The sequence below is a fragment of the Ambystoma mexicanum genome, chromosome 3p (genome assembly GCF_040938575.1).
Source record: "Ambystoma mexicanum isolate Mex_15411 chromosome 3p, UKY_AmexF1_1, whole genome shotgun sequence".
NCBI classification, from domain to species: domain Eukaryota; kingdom Metazoa; phylum Chordata; class Amphibia; order Caudata; family Ambystomatidae; genus Ambystoma; species Ambystoma mexicanum.
The window spans coordinates 219,941,690-219,962,898 of record NC_090925.1 but is presented as its reverse complement, the minus strand read 5'-3'; positions in this window follow the sequence as shown (position 1 = coordinate 219,962,898).

The following is a 21,209-nucleotide window of genomic DNA, read 5'->3' as shown; positions in this document are numbered from 1 at the left end:
GGAATGCGAGTGCAGTCAGGAGCAGCTTATAGCCCTTGGAATGTGCATCTGTAGTGGATGGGATTACACCAGAATAAGTCGGAGTACAAATAACCAGAAAAACTCAAGAAGATGTCAAGTTGCTGTTTTATTAGCAATTATCTAAAATGGGGAGTTTACAACGAACATCAACGGACGTATGCTCATTCTCTCAGCGATTTCCGCATGAAATACAATTATAAAACCTTTTTATGCGTTAGAATGACGTCATGCTACGTTACAATAGTGAACAACCTATCATGGGTTGGGATTGGTAAAGGGACACATCTAGATGTACAATCATATAGGAGCTAAGTTAGTTATTGGTTGCCCGATATCAGGTGGACAACTCATGACTACCTCTTCAGAGTATCATGTTAAGACAAATCAGTTACAGTGTTTCATTGATTTTCCCAAGCTATAAGGTCCTTCATTATACAGACTACTACAGTTGGTTGGCACACTTGTGCCATGTCTGGAATATTCGGTTCAATTAGCAGCACGTAAGTCAAGACGCAGGTGCAAGTAGATAGGACATGAGGCTGTCCTACCATACAATTAGTCCAACATCTTTCATCATCCATGCGTTCTGCCATGAAATTCTCTTTATAGTTGACCTTGCAGAGTAGTCTTGTCCTCAGAATGCAAAAGGATTGAGGGCACTCTGTATCGTGTCCCGAACTCCAAGTTAAAACCCTATTTCCATCCTTGGCTCACGTAACAGGAGACCATTATTCTGTTAATTCTGCAAGCTTTTACCTCAACGTGAGAAGATCCATCCTCCACACACGTGTACCTCCTCATTGTAGATCGCTGACCTCGACTTCTCAGTTCTTGAATTCAGGCCAGACAGCCTCACAATGCAGCTCCAGCAGCCTGTTATTCTACTGCGACACAACCTTTCATTCTTTCTTCATGATTCCTTGGCTTATTATTTCATGCTACCAATGTCCAGTCTCTGTACAATGGTGGCTACTCCTGCATTCTATTCACTACTTGTAGCGAGCCTATACAGTGACTTTATCTATCTTGCGTTTCAGCATGTGTACATTCTTTATACTCTGATTTTCTGCAGCACTTTCTATCGTGTAATGTTCTTCTTTTACACTTTAAAGTTCACTTGATTCTTTATTTCACCATTTCCCCTCTGGGATCCATTTCCCCTCTGGGCTCTACACTCAGGACATCTAGTGACATTCACCTCACCGGCCAGTAACCCAACAGGATCCACACCCCCCATGTAATTCACTACTAGTCAAGTAACCACACTTTTTAAAGCCAACTTTATGTGTAACAAAGCCAGCAGCTGCATCACCCTGACCCACAGCCTCTGTAACTAAATTCTCAAGTATGCATTATATGTGACCCGCATAACCTATAACCAAATTCCTAAGCCCAATGCATATGTAACCAAGATCTTAAGACCGCCAAATTTGTAACCATTTTCTCAAGCTTGTAACCCTTGTAACTGTTCTCCCAAGCATTCTCTACTTGTGATCTGCTTTATCTGTACCAAATTCTTAAGTCTACGAGCATGAAACCAACATAATATGCCATGTAACCATTCTGCTTAAGCATGTATTACCTGTAACCGATTTTATGCACCCAGTTGCCTGCGGGTTAGGTGTGCAATACAAGTGTAATAATAAATTCATCGTCTTCGTCCAGTATTTCAAGACATTGTGCACACTTTCTTATGATGTCATCAGTTTGTTTTCTTCACCCGTTCTCATATTCCTTAAGGGAGTTCCTCCTGCAAGCTGTCATCAACTCAAGGGGAATTTGATATGGTCGTCTTAATGGATACCGTTTTACCGTCTTCTGTATGCTTGCTGCGCTACTGGTACAGTAGATGGTGTTAGACAGGACAAAGTCCCATGGCTCTAATACAAGGAAGGCATGGGGGGGCTTGGATCTCCTGCAGATATGTACGCTTGCGCCCCTACAGCCTCATTCATGAAGATGGGGGAATGGTATCGGAACCTTTGTTTACAGAGAAACCAAGGTCACCCCGTTGCCTGGGGCCTTCAGTTGTACTTTGGCTCATTCCTCTTCCACTTTGATGAACTTCCTTTCAGTCATTTCCAGTTGTTTCCAAACTACAGGAGCTCCTTCCACTGTAGAGCATGGGATGCGTGTAGAAGCCATTAAGAAAAACAGTGGGCCTCATTACGACCCTGGCGGAATTCGAAAAACGATGGCGGAAATGTAATACCGCCATCGAATACCGCCCGTTGCGATTATGACCCGTCACCGTAAAGTACGATGCCATTAGCGACACCGTAGTGAACGCCAACGCTAACTGCACCAAGTACGCGCACGCGCGCCTTGCAAAACCGTAATTTCCGCCATGGCGCAACGGTACGCGAATTCTGACCCTAGCGGACATTTACTTAACGCCATCAAGCATGGCGGAAAGTACCATTCCGCCATGGTGAGAATTACGGCATCGCGAACCAACCGTAAATGGCCCTACTGAGTGCCTGTACTCCACTCCCTGCCCACATTGCACAACTCCTCGTAGGCGCAACGTAGTCACACTATGCAACCAGTGAAATGTACAAGTCACCCATGCATGCCAACGAACAAATGCATGCAGGGGCTCCAAGTGCCTTGTGAGTGGCCATCCATATTTGGCATGTCACCATTGCCGTACTGATGCAGCACAGGCATTTGAAGGTTCAAGTACACCAAAATGAACTGAAATATTCCATGAGACAAAACAACAATAGTCCCCCATCGCTTGCCACCAGTGTAAATCAACATTCAAAGCAGTATCCTGAGGGAGACTGCACCAGCCCTGTACTCTTGCCAGTAGACAAACCAACCATCAGCATAAGCATGTACCACACAAGTTGGCAGAGTGACTGAGCAGCCAGGCTCATCTCAAGAGGGGCCAATGGGAGCTGTAGGGCACAGATGGCACGAATACAGAAGCAATTCCAATGGACCTGACCTCAGTCTCCCTCCAAGAAACGCACGCAAACACAGGCACCTGTGACCAGCCATTTTCTGATAATCCCATCATTCCACCAATCCACCTGGCTGACCGGCATCTGTTGCACAAAAGCTAATCCCCCGCCCCTGAGCATGACATCATAAAAACAGTCATAATGGCAGCCCCTATCCCTGACCTTACTGGGCTTCGTAGGCAAACGCGGCCAGTACAGTACCACACAACTCTACTCAGAAGCCGGAACCCAATGCAGATCATCTCACAATACATCGCGCCACAAATCGGAATATGCTACATTACTAGCAAAGAATAACGCTACACGGTTAATATCTGAATATAAATTTAATGCACATCAAAATCACCAAGCCCATACAGCTATTTGCTCATAAACTCCAAAATAATTTTCATTACTGTGGGCTGCATCCGCAATAAATGACCAGCTTCTTCTTGTGTGACGCCCTGTTCCTTCATGGTACACAGGGGCTACATTTACGTTCAAAAAGGCAACATGGAAGCGCCTAGAACCGCAGGGCCATCCCATGAAGTAGGCACTAGTCCAGCTGAAAGGTTGATATGTTGCTCCTAGCCACTAGTACTGCGTAAGGGCATGTGGCCCATTGGCGATCGTCCCATAAGATCGTAATGGTGCTCCACTGATTAACTCGAAGCTGCAGGTGTCGACTGTAAAAGCCATCTGCAGGAGTGGCGTACAGATGGCAGCGGCAAAAGGGGAGGAGATACCTGTCACCCAAATGAAAAAAAAAATAATAGTATGGGCATCCGAACTTCATATGTATTACTCACTTCATTCAACACACTAAATCTACAACCATATGCATGCTAGCCCACTCAAAAGGATTAATTTCACCCCAAAATCACTTGCGAATCATAACGATATAAATCGAGGTGAATACACTATTACAAACGAGTGTTTGTGTGCATGCGTCTGTTAAAACAGAATCCATTAGATGGGATTAGTAACGTGCATAGACACAAGTGTTTGAAGGCGCGTCGAGACAGGGAGGGTTCAACAAGGGCAGATAGACGATGGTCCCACTATGGCAGCTTTGCATCACATAGCGCAGGGGAAGGGGATAGATTCCAAAAAGCCATGTACATGGCAAACTCTCAATTAAATCATCTGTCCATGCATCCATTCATCATTCCCTCATCCCGGTATAAAAACGCCTGAATATTTACTCACATAACATTTGAAATTTCCATTGAGTCTGTGCGTAATGCAGTCTGCAAAATCCACTGTGCTCCTGCCCGGATTTCTAGTGTAGTGAAGTAACATGTATTTGGGAACGTCCTGCCTTATCGTCCACTACGCTATTGCGCATCCCATTCAATTCATATCAATCATTGCATTCTCGTCATGGGCCCTGTCCCAAGGACATTCAACAATAGAACGTTATATTTCCAGTCAGACCTGTGGGCGTCTCCTCGCCGCTAGTTGAAAACCAAAAGCGCTGTCCTTCGAATTCCTCATTTGCAACATCACGTCGAAAAGGCATCTGTGAACGCTTGAATTCACAAATACATCTATGTAGTGCGGCTGTGTGTGAAAATGGTAACTGGCTTCAATCACTAATGGGACTCCCCGCCCGTCGGTGAACGTCGGTACAGTGCTGCATGAGGGTCCACCGTTGATCGAGTACTACATTCCACTGACCCTTCACAAGTTTGTTCGCGACTGCAAATATAGTATGTGAAACAATGGGACCATAGCAGAATTAACATATAAACCAATATTTCACTGCCATCGGGATTAAATACATGATTGTAATTGCAAGATGCCATGCGTCAAATTGCAGCGTTGTGTGCGGGACGTGCTCGCCCAAAAGTAATTGCAGCTGGCACAGGTGGAATGAATCACCACAGGTGGAGGCTATACAGCCTGAAAACACATAAATTGCACACCCAACCCCCTCCCACAACCACACCCACTCCAAAATGCTACCGACAGGACTAGCGATGTTGGGCCTGGGGGACCTGATAGCACTGCGAGTACTCCAACTCCAAGAAGAAGACGAACACCAACTACTACAACAACCGGCCGCACAGAGGAGACGCAGGAGGAGGAGGAGGGCAAGGCAGGGGCAGCAAGGCCCACCAGCACAGCCACTACCACCACGCAGGCAGCCCGCAATCCCACGCCTCCAAGCTAATCCATTCAACCTCACTGCTGAGCAGATCCACACCCTCTACCGTTTGGACCGGGACACCATAACCGCCATTGTCAACATGACACACGCTGACCTTGTCAGCATGATAGATAGCCCAACCGCCATCCCACCCCTACTGAAGGTGGTGTCTGTACTCCACTTCCTGGCCACAGGCACCTACCAGCACACAGTCGGACAGTTGCATGGCATTTCACAGCCACTATTGTCACGGACACTATTCCAAGTGCTTGATGCCCTCCTGAAGCACACAGACGACTACATCTCTTTACCACGCTGGGAGCAGGAGATTACAAACACAAAAGTGGGATTCCATGCACTTGGCGGCATACCGGGTTGCATTGGTGCCATCGACTGCACCCATGTGGAATTGGTTGTCCCACATGCCATGGAGGTCCAGTACCGCAACCGGAAACAATATCATTCTATCAATGTACAAATGGTGTGTGACTCCAACAGGATCTTTACACATTGTTGTGCCCGATTTCCAGGATCACCCATGATTCTATGGTCTTGAGGAACTCTACAATACCACGCTACATGGAGCGACACGCAGGGCACCGATCCTGGCTACTCGGTGAGTCTCATTTAATGCATGAGAATGTGGGGTAGGTGATGCGTCAATGACCTGGCAGGAAGGGGGGGGATGCGTACGTAGCAATGTCATTCCACAAACATCCTTTATTGTCCACATACAGGTGATGCCGGGTATCCACTGAAGAGATGGCTCCTTACACCAATCCGGAACCCACAGAACCAGCATGAGGAGGACTACAACCATGCCCACTCACGTACCCGTGTAGTCATAGAACAGGCATTCGGCCTACTGAAGGCTCGTTTCCGCTGCCTCAGCAGGTCTGGCGGGGCACTCCTGTACCGCCATGAGAAGGTTGCAAAGATGGTCATGGCATGTGTCATGCTACACAACATGTGCGTACTTAGAAATGTGGCCATGCCCCCTGACGCAGAACTGCAAGCACCTGAAGATGGTCATGATGAGGGTGGGGATGTGGCAGCACCTCAAGGAGTCCGCGAGGCACAGGAGGCCCGTGAAATTCGTCAGAATCTGTAACGCTCACCTGATTCTCGCAGAGGCGCCGGTCTTGACTGGGCGACTACCGTATCTTCAAAGGTGATGTGTAGCACCCGGTTGGCTCTTTGGGCTGGACCTCTGTGCACTGTATGCCTGACGTGTAGAGTAAGATGTCTGCAGATAGAAAATATGGGGTTAATGAACTGGGGTTATTGGGGTGTCCCTATCTCTTTCCTCTTCTCCTCTCCTGTAGACCCCCCAAAGGTTAACGCTCTCACCTTAGGTAAGTGAATGCCGAGCTCTCCATCTGCCTCGGGGCAGGGTGCTGTAACCAGTTTCTTCACTGGATAGGTAGCGCAGGCCTCTTGACCTCAGAGGACTGCTGTCCGTCGTTTACTGCACGAACGGTAAGTTTCGAGTCATTCAAATGTCTTTAAAGTCTTTAGTAATGATGTCTCTTGTTTTGCAGGGTTCCGGCGATGGCGGATGACGGGCTGAAGTGAGTTGAAGATGGAGCCCGTGTGATGAATAGAAGCGCCTGGAAGCACGTAAGTAAGCGCTTGTTGCCTGCTTCACTATGCGCTCTAACTGTCTTTTTATTTTGCAGGTACGAGTTCGGAGCGGCTGCAGGGTGCCGGAATACCCACTGGATTAGATGTGGAAAGGAGTAATGGCACGTGAGTATTAAAGTTCCCCAATGTCTTTAAACGCACCTTGTTTTGTCTTTCAGATGCAGCGCCGAAGGCCTCCGGAGCGTGCGAAGAGTTGGTAAACTTTTGTCTTTCAGATGCCGGAATGCAGTGTGAAGACCTCCGGAGCGCACAAAGAGTAGGTAAGCCTTTGCCTTTCAGATGCCGGAATGCTAACCTGTTCTTTCTTGTCTTTATAGGTGTTGCTGAAGACTGGATTCAGGATGGTAAGCCTTTGCCTTTCAGATGCCGGAATGCTAACCTGTTCTTTCTTGTCTTTATAGGTGTTGCTGAAGACTGGATTCAGGATGGTAAGCCTTTTTCCTTAGGCCCAGGACCGGATGCAGAAGACACGATGAGCGTTCTGCTGCAGAGGTTGCAGAATAACGCAAAGCAAGATTCATCCACCGGGTGTGGTTTAAATAGCCTCCTGTAGTGCTTAGGTGTCTCCTTCCACAGCCACGCCTAAGTAAGAAAAGAGTTCCTGGTAAGAAAAGAGTTCCTGCCTTCCAGAAGAGTTCCAGTGTTCTGAATCTAGGGAGTGGCTCCAGCCCCACCCAACATGAAAAGTAGTTCCAAACAGAAGAGGATCAGAGGCTCAACTGGCAGGCAAGTAAGCAGCATGGTCTGCTGAAGGTAAGTCCACCCAAGCATTATGAGCCCGGCGCTTCCAGCGCTGGGACTGGGCATATTTATGAGCCTGGTGCCACTGGCGCCAGGACTGGGTCCAAAAGGCCCCAATTGGGACTGGTTGGCACTCGGAACCTGGGTTATGGATCTGCTTCCAAGGGAGTTGGGAAAACCCTGACCTTTTGGAAGCAGAGATCATGACAGTACCCCCCCTCAAGGCCCCTCCCAAACCAGGCTTCTCCGGGGGTTTTGGCTTGTCAGGAAATGTTCGGTGAAATCTTTTGATTAGGCGAGGAGCGTGGACATATTCAGCAGGTTCCCAGGATCTCTCTTGGGGGCCGTAGCCTTTCCAGTCAATTAGGTAGAATAGTTTAGATTTGGAGATCTTGGAGTCCAGAATGCTTTTGACTTCAAACTCGAGTTCTCCATCCACTAGGATAGGTTTTGGAGATTTGGTTAGTCGGGTTTGAGGTTGCACAGGTTTTAATAGAGAGACGTGGAAGACCGGATGTATCTTCATGTGCGGGGGCAAGTCCAACTTGACCGCTACTGGGTTTACTATGGTAGTGATGGAATAGGGACCAAGGTATCTTGGGTTGAATGTGCGTGGCCCTTTTAGAGATAGATATTTGGTGGATAACCAGACTTGATCCCCTACTTGATAGTGAGGGGCTTCCTTCCGATGTTGATCTGCTCCTTTCTTGTATTGTTCTTTAGCCCTTTGAAGGTGAGAAACAGCTTCCTTAAAGGCTTGGGTGATTGTAGAATGCAGGTAGTCTACTGCTGGTGTTTCAAGATCTTGGAGGGGATCCAACTCCGAGGTTCGAGGGTGACTGCCGTACAAAAGAAAAAACGGGGTTTTCCCAGTTCCCGAATGGACAGAGTTATTGTAGGCATACTCGGCTATCCAAAGGATATCTTTCCAAGTTTTTTCAGTTTGTTGCAGCATGCAGCGTAAATACTGTTCCAGAGTTTGATTGGTCCTCTCGGTTTGTCCGTCGGTCTGAGGGTGGTGACTGGTCGATAGTCTCACATCAATTTGAGCCGACCGACAGCAACTTCGCCAAAAATGAGAAATAAATTGACTACCTCGATCCGAAATTAGAACCGAAGGAAAACCGTGCAGTCGGACGATGTTTTCGAGAAATTCTCGGGCCAGAGTTGCTGCTGTTGGCAAGCCTTTGAGCGGAATGAAATGCGCCATCTTGGAGAATAAGTCCACGATTACTAGAATCGTATTGTATCCGGAGCATGGAGGTAGATCGGTGATGAAGTCCATAGAAAGCGTATGCCAAGGGCGAGGTGGGATGTCAATAGGGCGTAAGAGGCCTGCTGGTCTTTCCTTTTGACTCTTGTTTTGGGCGCATACTCCACAGGACATTATAAAGTCTCTGATATCTTTTTTCCAAGACGGCCACCAGAAGTAGCGCTTGATCTTTTCTGAGGTCTTGGCTATACCGGGATGACCTTCCATTAAAGAGTCGTGATAACAAGAGATTACTTTTTTCTGTAAATCTGTGCTGGGTAGGTATAATCGTTCTTGGAAATACAATAAGTTGTCCTTTACTGCAAAGTCCTTTCCCTGCAGATGCCAATTCTGTATGTCTGCTGGAGTTACAAGTTGCCTGGCTTTATCCTTAACTTCCTCTATGGATTCTGTGGCGATTACACCCAGAATTCTTTGTTCGGGAATGATTGGTAAAGGTTTAGGGTTGACCAAGTGTTCTTCCACTCCCATCCGAGAAAGGGCATCGGCTTTACCGTTCTTTGTACCAGGTCGATAGGTAATTATGAAGTCAAACTCGGCAAAGAATAATGCCCAACGGAGTTGTCTAGAGGATTGGGCTTTTGCGGTCTTCAAATATTGCAGGTTTCGGTGATCCGTAATCACAGTAACGGTGTGTCGGGCCCCCAGCAGATAATGCCGCCAAGCCTTAAAGGCAGACTTGATAGCCAGAAGTTCCTTGTCAGTAATCGTGTAATTGATTTCAGGAGGCGAGAATTTGCGGGACCAAAATGCCACGGGATGCAACTGATTGGTTACCGGGTCTTTTGTGATAGAACTGCCCCCATGGCAAGGCTTGAAGCATCAGTTTCCACGATGTAGGGGAGTTCGGGGCGAGGGTGTTTTAAGATTGGTGCAGAGATAAATTTAGTCTTCAAATCCTGGAAAGCTTGTTCCGCCTCGGTAGACCATTCAAAACGTTTGTTTTTCTTTAACAAGGCAGTGATGGGCTGGACTATTCGAGAGAATTCGGGGATAAACCTGCGGTAAAAGTTAGCGAAGCCTAACATGCTTTGCACACCTTTTACGGAGGATGGTGATGGCCATTTGAGAACTGCATCGACCTTCTTTGAATCCATACGCACTCCGCCAGGTGATAATATGAATCCCAAGAATTCAACTTCAGTCACGTTGAAAACACATTTTTCCAACTTAGCGAAAAGTTTGTGTTGACGCAATCTTTCGAGGACCATTTTCACGTGTTTCCGATGTTCAGATTCCGATGAAGAATAAACGAGGATGTCGTCAATGTAAACAACAACACATACATCTATGAGCTCTCTGAGGACATCGTTCATAAAATATTGAAAGGCGGCCGGGGCATTGCAAAGTCCGAAGGGCATGACCTGATATTCAAATAGCCCATACTTGGTGCGGAAGGCCGTCTTCCATTCATCGCCCTCTTTTACTCGTACCAAGTGGTAAGCTCCTCTAAGATCCAGCTTTGTATATATGCATGCTTTTCTGACTTGGTCCAGGAGTTCAGGGATCAAAGGTAACGGATATCTATTCTTAACGGTGATCTGGTTCAGGGAGCGATAATCGATACAAGTTCTAAGGTCTCCTTCCTTTTTTGGAACGAAGAACAAAGCTGAAGAAGCAGGGGACTTGGAAGGACGAATAAACCCATTTGCCAGGTATTGATCCAGGTATTGTCGAAGGTGAAGGTTCTCGGGCTCGGTGAGGGCATAAATTCTACTACAAGGAGGAGTAGATCCAGGTATCAGGTCTATCTGGCAGTCATAAGACCTATGAGGAGGTAGAGAGTTAGCCTGATCCTTCCGGAAAACATCTTGGTATTCTAGGTATTCGGGAGGTAACTGGGGAGTCTCTGAAGAAATTGCGGCCAGTGCAACACCAGGTGGAGGGTGACAAGTAGAGACACATTCTGGAAACTGGACCGTTCTTGCTCGCCAATCGATCAGAGGATTGTGTTTCTCTAACCAAGGTATTCCTAGAATAATCTGAAACTGAGGGGCCTTGATCACATCGAACACGATCTTCTCATGGTGTCCATCTTGACTTACTAGCGTCACCTCTTGAGTGGTATGCGTTACTGGCCCGGAGGCTATCTCCGTACCATCCACCGTAGTAATGACGTCCTTTACAGCCTTGGGACAAAGAGTTAGATTCATCCTCAAAACCATTTCATGATCCACATAATTGCCGATGGCACCGCTGTCGACGTAAGCTTCAATTGCATGTAATCGATCCGGATTATCAGGGCTAATGAGGACCATAGGTATCACGAAATGCGAGGTCACGGAACTGGTTTTCACGCTCGGCAAGAGGACCTCTATTCTTGTCGGGCGAGGTCGTTTCCCTGCTCAGAGTTTGTAACTTTGGTAACTGCAGCTCCTACTGCCTTCTTGGCAGGTTTCACCGGACAGTCTCGAAGAAAGTGCCCTGAGTTTCCGCAATATAGGCATAATTGCAACTGTTTCCTCCTTTCCCGCTCCCTTTGTGTTAGAGGACCTTTCAGACCCCCTATTTGCATGGGTTCCCCGGAGTCTACTCCTTTGGAAGGAGTTGGCGGTTTGGAAAATACTCGAGCATCAAACTTGGAACGATCGGCCTTCCTGTTCTGCAGCCTGTGATCTATTTGAACGACCAAGTCTATATAATCCGAACAGTCTTGTGGGGGATTCACTACTTGGGCTAAAACGTCTTTGAGCTCTCCACGTAGACCTCTATAAAACAGCGTAATCCTTTTGTCCTCAGGCCATTGAGTTTCCACTATTAGTCTATTGAAAGATGCAATATAAGCCAAAAGGTCTTGATTACCCTGTCGCAACGAAAGAAGCTCATTGTCCAAGGCCTGCCCCTGTGAATGTCTTGCGAACAGTTTTTCCATACTAAGCTGAAAGGCTTGAAAATCATGGAGAACCGGATCATCTTGATTAACTAGAGGGATCGACCAGTCTGCCGCATTGCCACTAAGGTACGAAAGTACAAAAGCTACTTTTGCTTGATCAGTTGGAAAGGCTGCTGGCCGGCATAAGAAGTGCAACCGGCACTGATTGATAAATACTGCAAACCTCTTTGGGTCACCAGAAAATTGTTCGGGCGGAGGCAGAGGTACATTCCCAGGTAGGTTGATCTGCACTGGATTCATAGAGGATGTTGAAGGAAGATTTGCCCCTGATGCGGGTAACGGGGTCTGTCCGGCTTGTGACTGTAGCACTTTTCTAGCAAGATTGTCTGTTCTCTCCTTGGAAATAATTAGTTCCCTTCTGAGAGCATTCGTTTCCTGACGAGCTGCATGCACTTCTGCCCTTAGTTCCCCAAGTAACCGGGCTAGGGGGTCAGTATCCGAGGTTTCCATAGCGCCTGGGCGAGAGTTTTGCGGTGGGCTTTGCGTTCTGTAACGCTCACCTGATTCTCGCAGAGGCGCCGGTCTTGACTGGGCGACTACCGTATCTTCAAAGGTGATGTGTAGCACCCGGTTGGCTCTTTGGGCTGGACCTCTGTGCACTGTATGCCTGACGTGTAGAGTAAGATGTCTGCAGATAGAAAATATGGGGTTAATGAACTGGGGTTATTGGGGTGTCCCTATCTCTTTCCTCTTCTCCTCTCCTGTAGACCCCCCAAAGGTTAACGCTCTCACCTTAGGTAAGTGAATGCCGAGCTCTCCATCTGCCTCGGGGCAGGGTGCTGTAACCAGTTTCTTCACTGGATAGGTAGCGCAGGCCTCTTGACCTCAGAGGACTGCTGTCCGTCGTTTACTGCACGAACGGTAAGTTTCGAGTCATTCAAATGTCTTTAAAGTCTTTAGTAATGATGTCTCTTGTTTTGCAGGGTTCCGGCGATGGCGGATGACGGGCTGAAGTGAGTTGAAGATGGAGCCCGTGTGATGAATAGAAGCGCCTGGAAGCACGTAAGTAAGCGCTTGTTGCCTGCTTCACTATGCGCTCTAACTGTCTTTTTATTTTGCAGGTACGAGTTCGGAGCGGCTGCAGGGTGCCGGAATACCCACTGGATTAGATGTGGAAAGGAGTAATGGCACGTGAGTATTAAAGTTCCCCAATGTCTTTAAACGCACCTTGTTTTGTCTTTCAGATGCGGGATGCAGCGCCGAAGGCCTCCGGAGCGTGCGAAGAGTTGGTAAACTTTTGTCTTTCAGATGCCGGAATGCAGTGTGAAGACCTCCGGAGCGCACAAAGAGTAGGTAAGCCTTTGCCTTTCAGATGCCGGAATGCTAACCTGTTCTTTCTTGTCTTTATAGGTGTTGCTGAAGACTGGATTCAGGATGGTAAGCCTTTGCCTTTCAGATGCCGGAATGCTAACCTGTTCTTTCTTGTCTTTATAGGTGTTGCTGAAGACTGGATTCAGGATGGTAAGCCTTTTTCCTTAGGCCCAGGACCGGATGCAGAAGACACGATGAGCGTTCTGCTGCAGAGGTTGCAGAATAACGCAAAGCAAGATTCATCCACCGGGTGTGGTTTAAATAGCCTCCTGTAGTGCTTAGGTGTCTCCTTCCACAGCCACGCCTAAGTAAGAAAAGAGTTCCTGGTAAGAAAAGAGTTCCTGCCTTCCAGAAGAGTTCCAGTGTTCTGAATCTAGGGAGTGGCTCCAGCCCCACCCAACAGGAAAAGTAGTTCCAAACAGAAGAGGATCAGAGGCTCAACTGGCAGGCAAGTAAGCAGCATGGTCTGCTGAAGGTAAGTCCACCCAAGCATTATGAGCCCGGCGCTTCCAGCGCTGGGACTGGGCATATTTATGAGCCTGGTGCCACTGGCGCCAGGACTGGGTCCAAAAGGTCCCAATTGGGACTGGTTGGCACTCGGAACCTGGGTTATGGATCTGCTTCCAAGGGAGTTGGGAAAACCCTGACCTTTTGGAAGCAGAGATCATGACAGAATCTCATAGATGCATGCTTCTATCACTCACGCCTGGTGGCTGTTACATGGACACGGGACTTGTGGCACTGTGTGTGTCTGGAACATGCACAATGTGGACTGTACGCCAAGAAAGGCCTCGTACACAAATATCAATGTCCACACATCTCATTGGATGAATATGAAGAAATGTATGGCAAATGTGAAATGATATTACACACCCAATCGACCCGCCACCCAAAAAAGCCCAACACACCCCCTCCACCCTCCTACCTCCCCCCCGAACACCAGTGTCCAAAGATGCTCATTGTCAGTGGGCAGACGCTATTGCAAGCCCCCTCTCCGGGTATCAGGGGCACCCCTGCCTGTGGAGCGCAGGTTCCTCCCAGATCTACGTTGGGGGCTGCCCTGGACGGAACTTGCAACGGATGATGTCTCTGCCTGCTCACGTCCATGCATGTCCCTAAGGGCTTGTGAGAGCTCAGTGAGCACACGGCGCACAGCGGCAAGTTCACCACATACGTCTTTGGACGTCGCATGCAGTTCCCCCCTCAGGCTCTCGGTGCTTCTCTCCATTTGTCCCCTCAGGCTCTCGGTGCTTCCCTCCATTTGTGCCCTTAGTGTCTCGGTACTTCGCTCCATTTCTGCCCTAAGTGTCGCAGTAGATGTTTCAATGGCTGCCTTAGAACCCCCACATTCAGCAGCATGCTCCTTGAGGAGCGTGGCCAGTTGCTGCTGTTGCACAATCATCTGCTCGAGGGACTGTTGCCTCTGCTGGGCCATGCCCATTTGCGGTGGTGTCACAGAGGGGCTGATCACCTCATGTTGCCTTGCCACAGGCCTTGTGGGGGTTGGCCAGTCGTCGTCTTGTGGGTGCCCCTGCGTGGTTTCCTCATGGTGTACGGGATGAAACAAACAGGGGGATTGAGACAGGTCATGGATGGGTCCTACATCGACAGCACCGTTTTCTGTGTCGGAGCATGCTGGCATGAAAGCAGTGTCACCTATGGTGCTGCTGCCACCAGAAGCAGTGCCTTCTGTGGCATCCATTGGGGGGACCTGTGGTGCTGCTGTTGTGGACATGCTGGCTGCTGGGGTGCCTGTTGAAGTCCCCTCCAGTGTGCTGCCACTTGATTTGTGCTGCTGCCGTGTCTTGATCCGTGCAGCTGAGGTGGAGGGTCTTTGGCCGTTGGTCTTGGCCCTCTTTGCAGGTGTGCTGGTAGGGGTGTCCTGAAGCTCGTCGTTTGAATCGGACCCTGTGGTGGAGTAAAGGAGGGCGAGCGTTATTTATGGGTCTGTGGAAATTGGAATGGCAATGTATCACATGCATTGGGGTGGTACCTGAGGGTGATTTGGGTCAGGGCCTTGGAGGTGGTCTCATTTTTGTGTGGATTGAGGATGCAGTTATTTTGCAGCCTGCAGTTAGGGTGTGCATGCTGCACATGTAGAGGGTGTTTTTAGGATTTTTACTTATTTATGTATTTAATCTGACTTTTAAAGGGCGCTATCATGGCAATGTATGTGGACGTTCTCCTGGACATGTGTTTCTATTGCATTATGGGGACACATGGTACTTCACATGATTGGACATTGTGGATTTAGCATTGTTTTATTTGGGGCACCTACCTGATTCTTCGGATGTCTGCACTCCTTTCTCCATCCCTCCGACTCCCTCTATGCTCTCCATTCCAATGGTGGAGGCACAGATTTCTTCCCAGGGGGTCAACTTGATGGGTGATTCCGATCCTCCCCCGGTAGCTGTGGCAATGTTTCGGTTGGCAGAAAGTATGCTCCGGACGCGTATCCGCAAGTCGTCCCATCGCTTTCTGCATTGCTGTGGGTTACGGGGTGCGGTCCCCACCGCACTTACCCGCTGTGCCACCAGGGCCCATATGGCCTTCTTGTTCGCAAGTGCCGTCCTGGTCATTTGCGTCGAGAAGACGACGGCAGCATTCTCCTGGAGGGTCTCTGTGAGCACGGTGAGTTCCTCATGGGAGAAGTGGACCTGCCGCTTGCGATCGCACGCTTTTTTAGCAACTTTTCCCATATTTATTTTTTTAACTGGGGTGGCTAACTGGTTGGGATGTGTCTCAGGGTCGGATTTTTAATGGTTGTGTTGGGATTCTGGTTTTATAGGTGTACGGCGTGCTGTTTCCCGTTCCAGCCCCATGTTTTTACTTCCGTTTCCGTATATTTACGGTGACCGTAATTTGCGCTGACCGCTCATTACGGTGACCGCTAAGATGGGTGGCGGAATTGCACCTAGGGCGGCGTACGATGGCGGTAAGGGGCGTTTTGGGGTCATTTCCGCCATCGCGGACTTTGCACTTCCGCCATGGCGTAATGCTCGTGCCCGATGGGTCAGAATTAGCCGCACTTTACTCCATCGTGCAATGGCGGAAACGCTATTTACGCTATGGCGGTCATGTCAGTTACTTTCCGCCAGGGTCGTAATGAGGGCCAGTGTGTTTAAAACTGCCTCACAGAATTTAGGAAATCAAGCAATATCAAATATGAAGATTCTCGATAGCAGAAAGTGTTCAATATGGTCATATTGACGCGGAAACCGCTCAGTCATATTAACTTGGGCCTCGGGCCATTACAACCAGGTAGGGCCCGGGTTCCTCGTCATTATGGCCATTAGCACCCATGTGTATTTCCCTACGTGGGTGCTAATGGTGGTTAATTTAAAAAAAAAAAAGAAAAGAAACGTACCTTGCTGTTCAGCGCAGCGCCATTTTTTCCAAGTCTGTTTTCTATGTTGATGACCATCATGTCATCAACAAGGAAACATAGTTTGGAGACTTTGTGTGGCGAAGTGCCGAAACGCAAGGTACATCTTTTTAAAAAAAATGTCACTTCAGTCCTGCGATGCCGCGTCTGCATCAGAAGTGATGCAGACGCGGCTCGGAGGACAGAAGAAAAGTTTTCTTTTTTTTTTTTCCTTCATTTCCAATCGCCTTTAGCACCCACGAGTATTTACTCGCAGGTGCTAACGCCAGTATGGGAAAGGTGGAAGGGAGCAAGAGAGGCAAAGGGTGAGGGAAGCGTAACCATGGTTGAGCTCGGAACGTGGGCTTGAACCAGGGAATCCAGCCCATGTTATGAGCTTCCTGATTGGCCAGCACCTCTGCCCAGGGTGCTAATGGCCATTTCAACTGGGACTTAGAAGTGTGTTGGAGGGTTTGAACGTACAATATTGGCTAGATTGCACTCTGTTGGTGTTGTCTTGCAGTTGTCCAGTATTTTAACCACATTTTCTTTACTGTGGTATTTTTAACTGCCCTTTTATAATTAATTGTTTTTTTTTTTTTTTTAAACTTTGGTTTTATTGGTAATTTTTCAGAAAAAGAAACAATGACAACATCGGGAGCAATATGAATATCACATTTAACATCATCATCAAACCCCTGTGGTCTCCTTCCCCTCTCCCCCCTCCCGAACTCCGCCCCTCCCCCCAGATCAGTGTCCCATCAAAAAACCAATCGCAGGAGTCGTCCTCAGTACTCATAGTTCGGTGCCTTAGAGCTGTGCTATGCGTTCCCGTAAATGCTGGCCTAGACGGATCCGCTGTCTCCCGGGCGGTGGGTTACACCATTGTCCTTGAGTGGTACTCTCTGGGCTCCATCGCCCTCACGCCCCATGTTGTCCACATAATGTCAGTGAGCATCCCACCCCCATGCCTGGTAAACCCCATACCAATTTGCCTGGAAGGTGCTCGATTCATTGTTTACCATGGCCGTCAGTTTGTCCATGAGGAATATGTTCATAAGTTTTTTTAGCCAGACTTCCTTAGAGGGGGTCTCCGGGCTTTTCCACCTTTGCGCTAGGGCCACTCTTCCTGCTCGCAACATGGTCTCCCACATTCTTGGGTACCTATATATTTCCGGCGGGAGGCCCAACAACATCGTCAATGGATTGAGTGGGAGTAGGTCTTCGGTGACCTCCGCCATCCATCCCCGTACCTTCTCCCAGAACCCCTGTACCTTAGGGCAGAACCACCACATGTGACCCCTCGTCCCCACTTGGCCACATCCTCTTGGGCATCTGGGGGACACCCCCGCGAACAGGTTCCCATGGAATGATATTTTAAATACCCTGGATCGTGCGTCCTCCGAGAGAGCCTCTCCTGCCAAGTCATTCCAGAACCCCGAAACCCTCTCCTCCCTTCCAAGTTAACAGTATTCAATATCTGGTACATTTTGGATACTACCCCCTTCCTTGTTGTGGCCGTGTCTAGTAACTTTTCAAAGGGGGTCAACTGTCTCCGCAGATTCAGGCCCCTAGTGTGGTCACAGAGGATGCCCTTCAGGCGCAAGTATTCAAAGACTGAAAGAGACCCCCGCCCAAGGGCATCTCGCAGCTCCTCGTATTCGAGGAACTCGCCCTCCTTAAACAGTTGACCCGCCCATTCCAGCTCCCCATCCGACCAGGACTGGGCATTCCTGAATCCCCTGCTACCTAGTTTGAGCGGGTGGCCCCAGAGCGAAGACATCGGGGAGGGCCATGAAGTGAGGTGTGCAGTTGTGGGACCCTCTTTCCAGATCGACCAAAGTATTCCCAGGGTTGGGTGGGTCTGCAGTTTATTTGGGATGTGTTTACGCGGCAACCACAAAAGGTCGCGCACTTTCAGAGGGTGGGCATCCATGTTCTCCAGATGAGACCAATAGATGCCCATCCCCTCCCTCATGTGCTCCAACAGGACCCTTAGCTGGGCGGCCCGGTGGTAGAGAAGGAAGTCCGGCAGCCCGAAACCACCCTCCTCCCTAGGTAACGTTAGAATGGCCTTCCTTATCCTCAGGTTCCGCCCTTGCCATACAAACTCTCGGACTGCCCTCTGTAAGTCTCGGAACATCTGGTCAGGGACCCCCGTTGGGAGTGCTGTGAAAAGATACAGCAGTCTTGGGAGGATGTTCATCTTTACCGCTGTCATGCGCCCGTACCAGGACAGGATCATACCTCCCCACCTCCTCAGATCTGATTTAATCTCTGCCATAATGGGCCCATAATTCGCCGAAGCCAATTTTGAGAGATCTCTCGTGAGGAGCACACCCAAATACCTAATGGAGTCCCTCCCCACCACAATCCCTGCACACCTATCCCGGTGGTCCAGCCCCGGGTCCTGAGCCCTCATAGGGAGTAACACTGATTTTGATGCGTTAAGTTTTAGCCCCGAGAATTGCCCAAAGGTCGTCATCGGGGACAGGAGGGGGGGAAGCGAGGAGCCGGGTTCCACCAGGTATGCTAGAATATCGTCAGCAAACAGGGAGAGCTTGAACTCCACCTCTCCTCTTTTAATCCCTTTAATGTTGGGGTGGGCTCGGACCGCTATAGCCAGGGGCTCCATCGTCAGGACATATATTAAAGGGGAGAGTGGGCATCCCTGCCGCGTCCCCCGCGTGCGAGGGAATGAGTCGGAAAGTTCTCCATTCACCTGCACTCTCGCCGTTGGGGCCCGTATAGGGCAGAAACCCAGTTCCTGATGTGGGCCCCGAAGCCCATTCGACAGAGGAGGAGTTGCATGTACCTCCACTCTACCCTGTCAAAAGCTTTCTCGGAGTCCAGGGAAAGCAGACTTGCTTCAAGGTCCGATTCTTGGGCATGGTGGATTAGGTCTATCGTCTTCCTGATGTTATCAGAGACTTGCCTTCCCCCTATGAACCCCACTTGATCCCCGTGAACCAGCTTGGGCATTATCCCCTCCATCCGTTTGCCTATCACCTTGGCCAGGATCTTAACATCTATATTGAGGAGGGAAATCGGGCGATATGAGGAGCATTCAGTGGGGTCTTTGCCCTCTTTGGGCAGAACCACGATTATGGCCCTCATCATGGTATCCGGCAGAGAGCCCCCCTCCAACACCCCGTAACACCCTCACCAGATTTGGGGCTAGGATAGCCGAAACCTCTTGTAGAAGTATACGGAGAAGCCGTCTTCACCCGGGGACGTTCCCACCTTCATCCCACTGATCGCGTGCTCCACCTCCTCTTCCGTCACCCGGCCCTCTAGACCCTCCGCCATTTCACCTGTCAAGGACGGGATCTGGATGGAGTCCAGGAAACCCTCAATCTGGGTGTCATCCCTGTCATATTCTGCCGAGTATAACTTTTCATAATAACGGCGAAAGGCTGCTCCAATGTTTGGGGTGTCGTGATCTAATGATCCCCGATCATTCTTCACTGCCTTCACCGTTCTGTTCCTCTGAATCTCTCTGAGTTTCCAGGCCAGGATTTAGTCAGCTCTGTCCCCCTTCTCATAATATTTCTGTTTCACTAGTTGGAGGCTCCGCTCAGTCTTATGTAGCAGGAGGTCTTTCAACTGGAGTTTGTAGTTTTCTAGGGAGGCAATCTGATCCCTTTCCAGGGGTGCCTCCGGGAGGTCACCCGGCTGAAGTTGGGCTATCTTTTCCCTCAGGGACTTTTCTTGGGCCTCCCTCTACCTCTTTTTCTGGGCTCCCATTCTAATGAGGACACCACGTAAGGTCACCTTGAAGGTGTCCCACAGCACGTGTGTGCCCACCTCGCCATTGTCGTTCAACTCGAAGTACTCCGAGATGGCGTCCTGCACTTCCTGTGCCAGAACTTCGTCCTTCAAAAGGGAGTCATTACATTTCCATCGCCCTCTGCTGCCACTCCGCCATCCCCCTACTATGGTGGTACGGACCAAGTCGTGGTTGGACCAAGGGACCGGGTCAACCCTGTGGCCAGAGACATGTGGAAGAAGGGGTTTGTCTACCAGGATGTAGTCTATACGGGAGTATGATGTGTGGATTGCTGAGTAGTATGTGAAGGAGGGGAGCCCTGTCCTGGGAGTCGGAATGGTGTCCACCAGGCCCAGCTCCGCGTTGACCCTCTGGAAGGTACGGGCCATGGTTTCATCTGCATCCCTAGTGGCAGTGCTGGACTGGCCCACCGGGACACCGGGATTTTCCCCGGTGGGCCTCGAGGCATAGGGCCTCTTTTTCTGCTTGGTGGAAGGATACATAATGGAAACATCATCCATGATCCGGCCCAGCCTGGGTGGTTTGACATCAGCAGGCTGCTTCATTTCTCCCCAGGACATGCCGGCTGTGTGGCTCACGTCTGCGCATTTGGGTTGCTGCCTGGGGCCAGGCAAGAAGAAAACCACACGTGCCCTGAAAGGACTAACTTTGGGACTTGTGACTCGCGCTTTATGCCCAGTCCTCTTAGCAGGGAAGGACTTTTAAGTGCTACGAAATTAAAAGGCAGCGTCAGACAGACCATCAGGGGGCGCAGAAAGCCACCTGGCTGGTTAATCTGTCCGGTCCCCTGTTCAGGAGCATTTTATGCCCTTCCTGGGCTTTCTACATGGTCTGTGAGTGGAGTTTTGCCTTTGTATTGAAGGTGTGCAGTGTGCGGACTCTGTGTGCACTGCCAAGCCAGGAAACGGATTTCAGTCGATGGAGATTTCATTGTGGAGGTCTGGCCGGTGGATGCAGAGCGAGATCCATGCAGCCGAGGACAGGGCCGCAGTATGGATACAGCGATATCCCGCCTCCGAGCTTATCTAGCTATCACATCATAAACGTTTGTGTGCGACGTAGATTGGGAAGT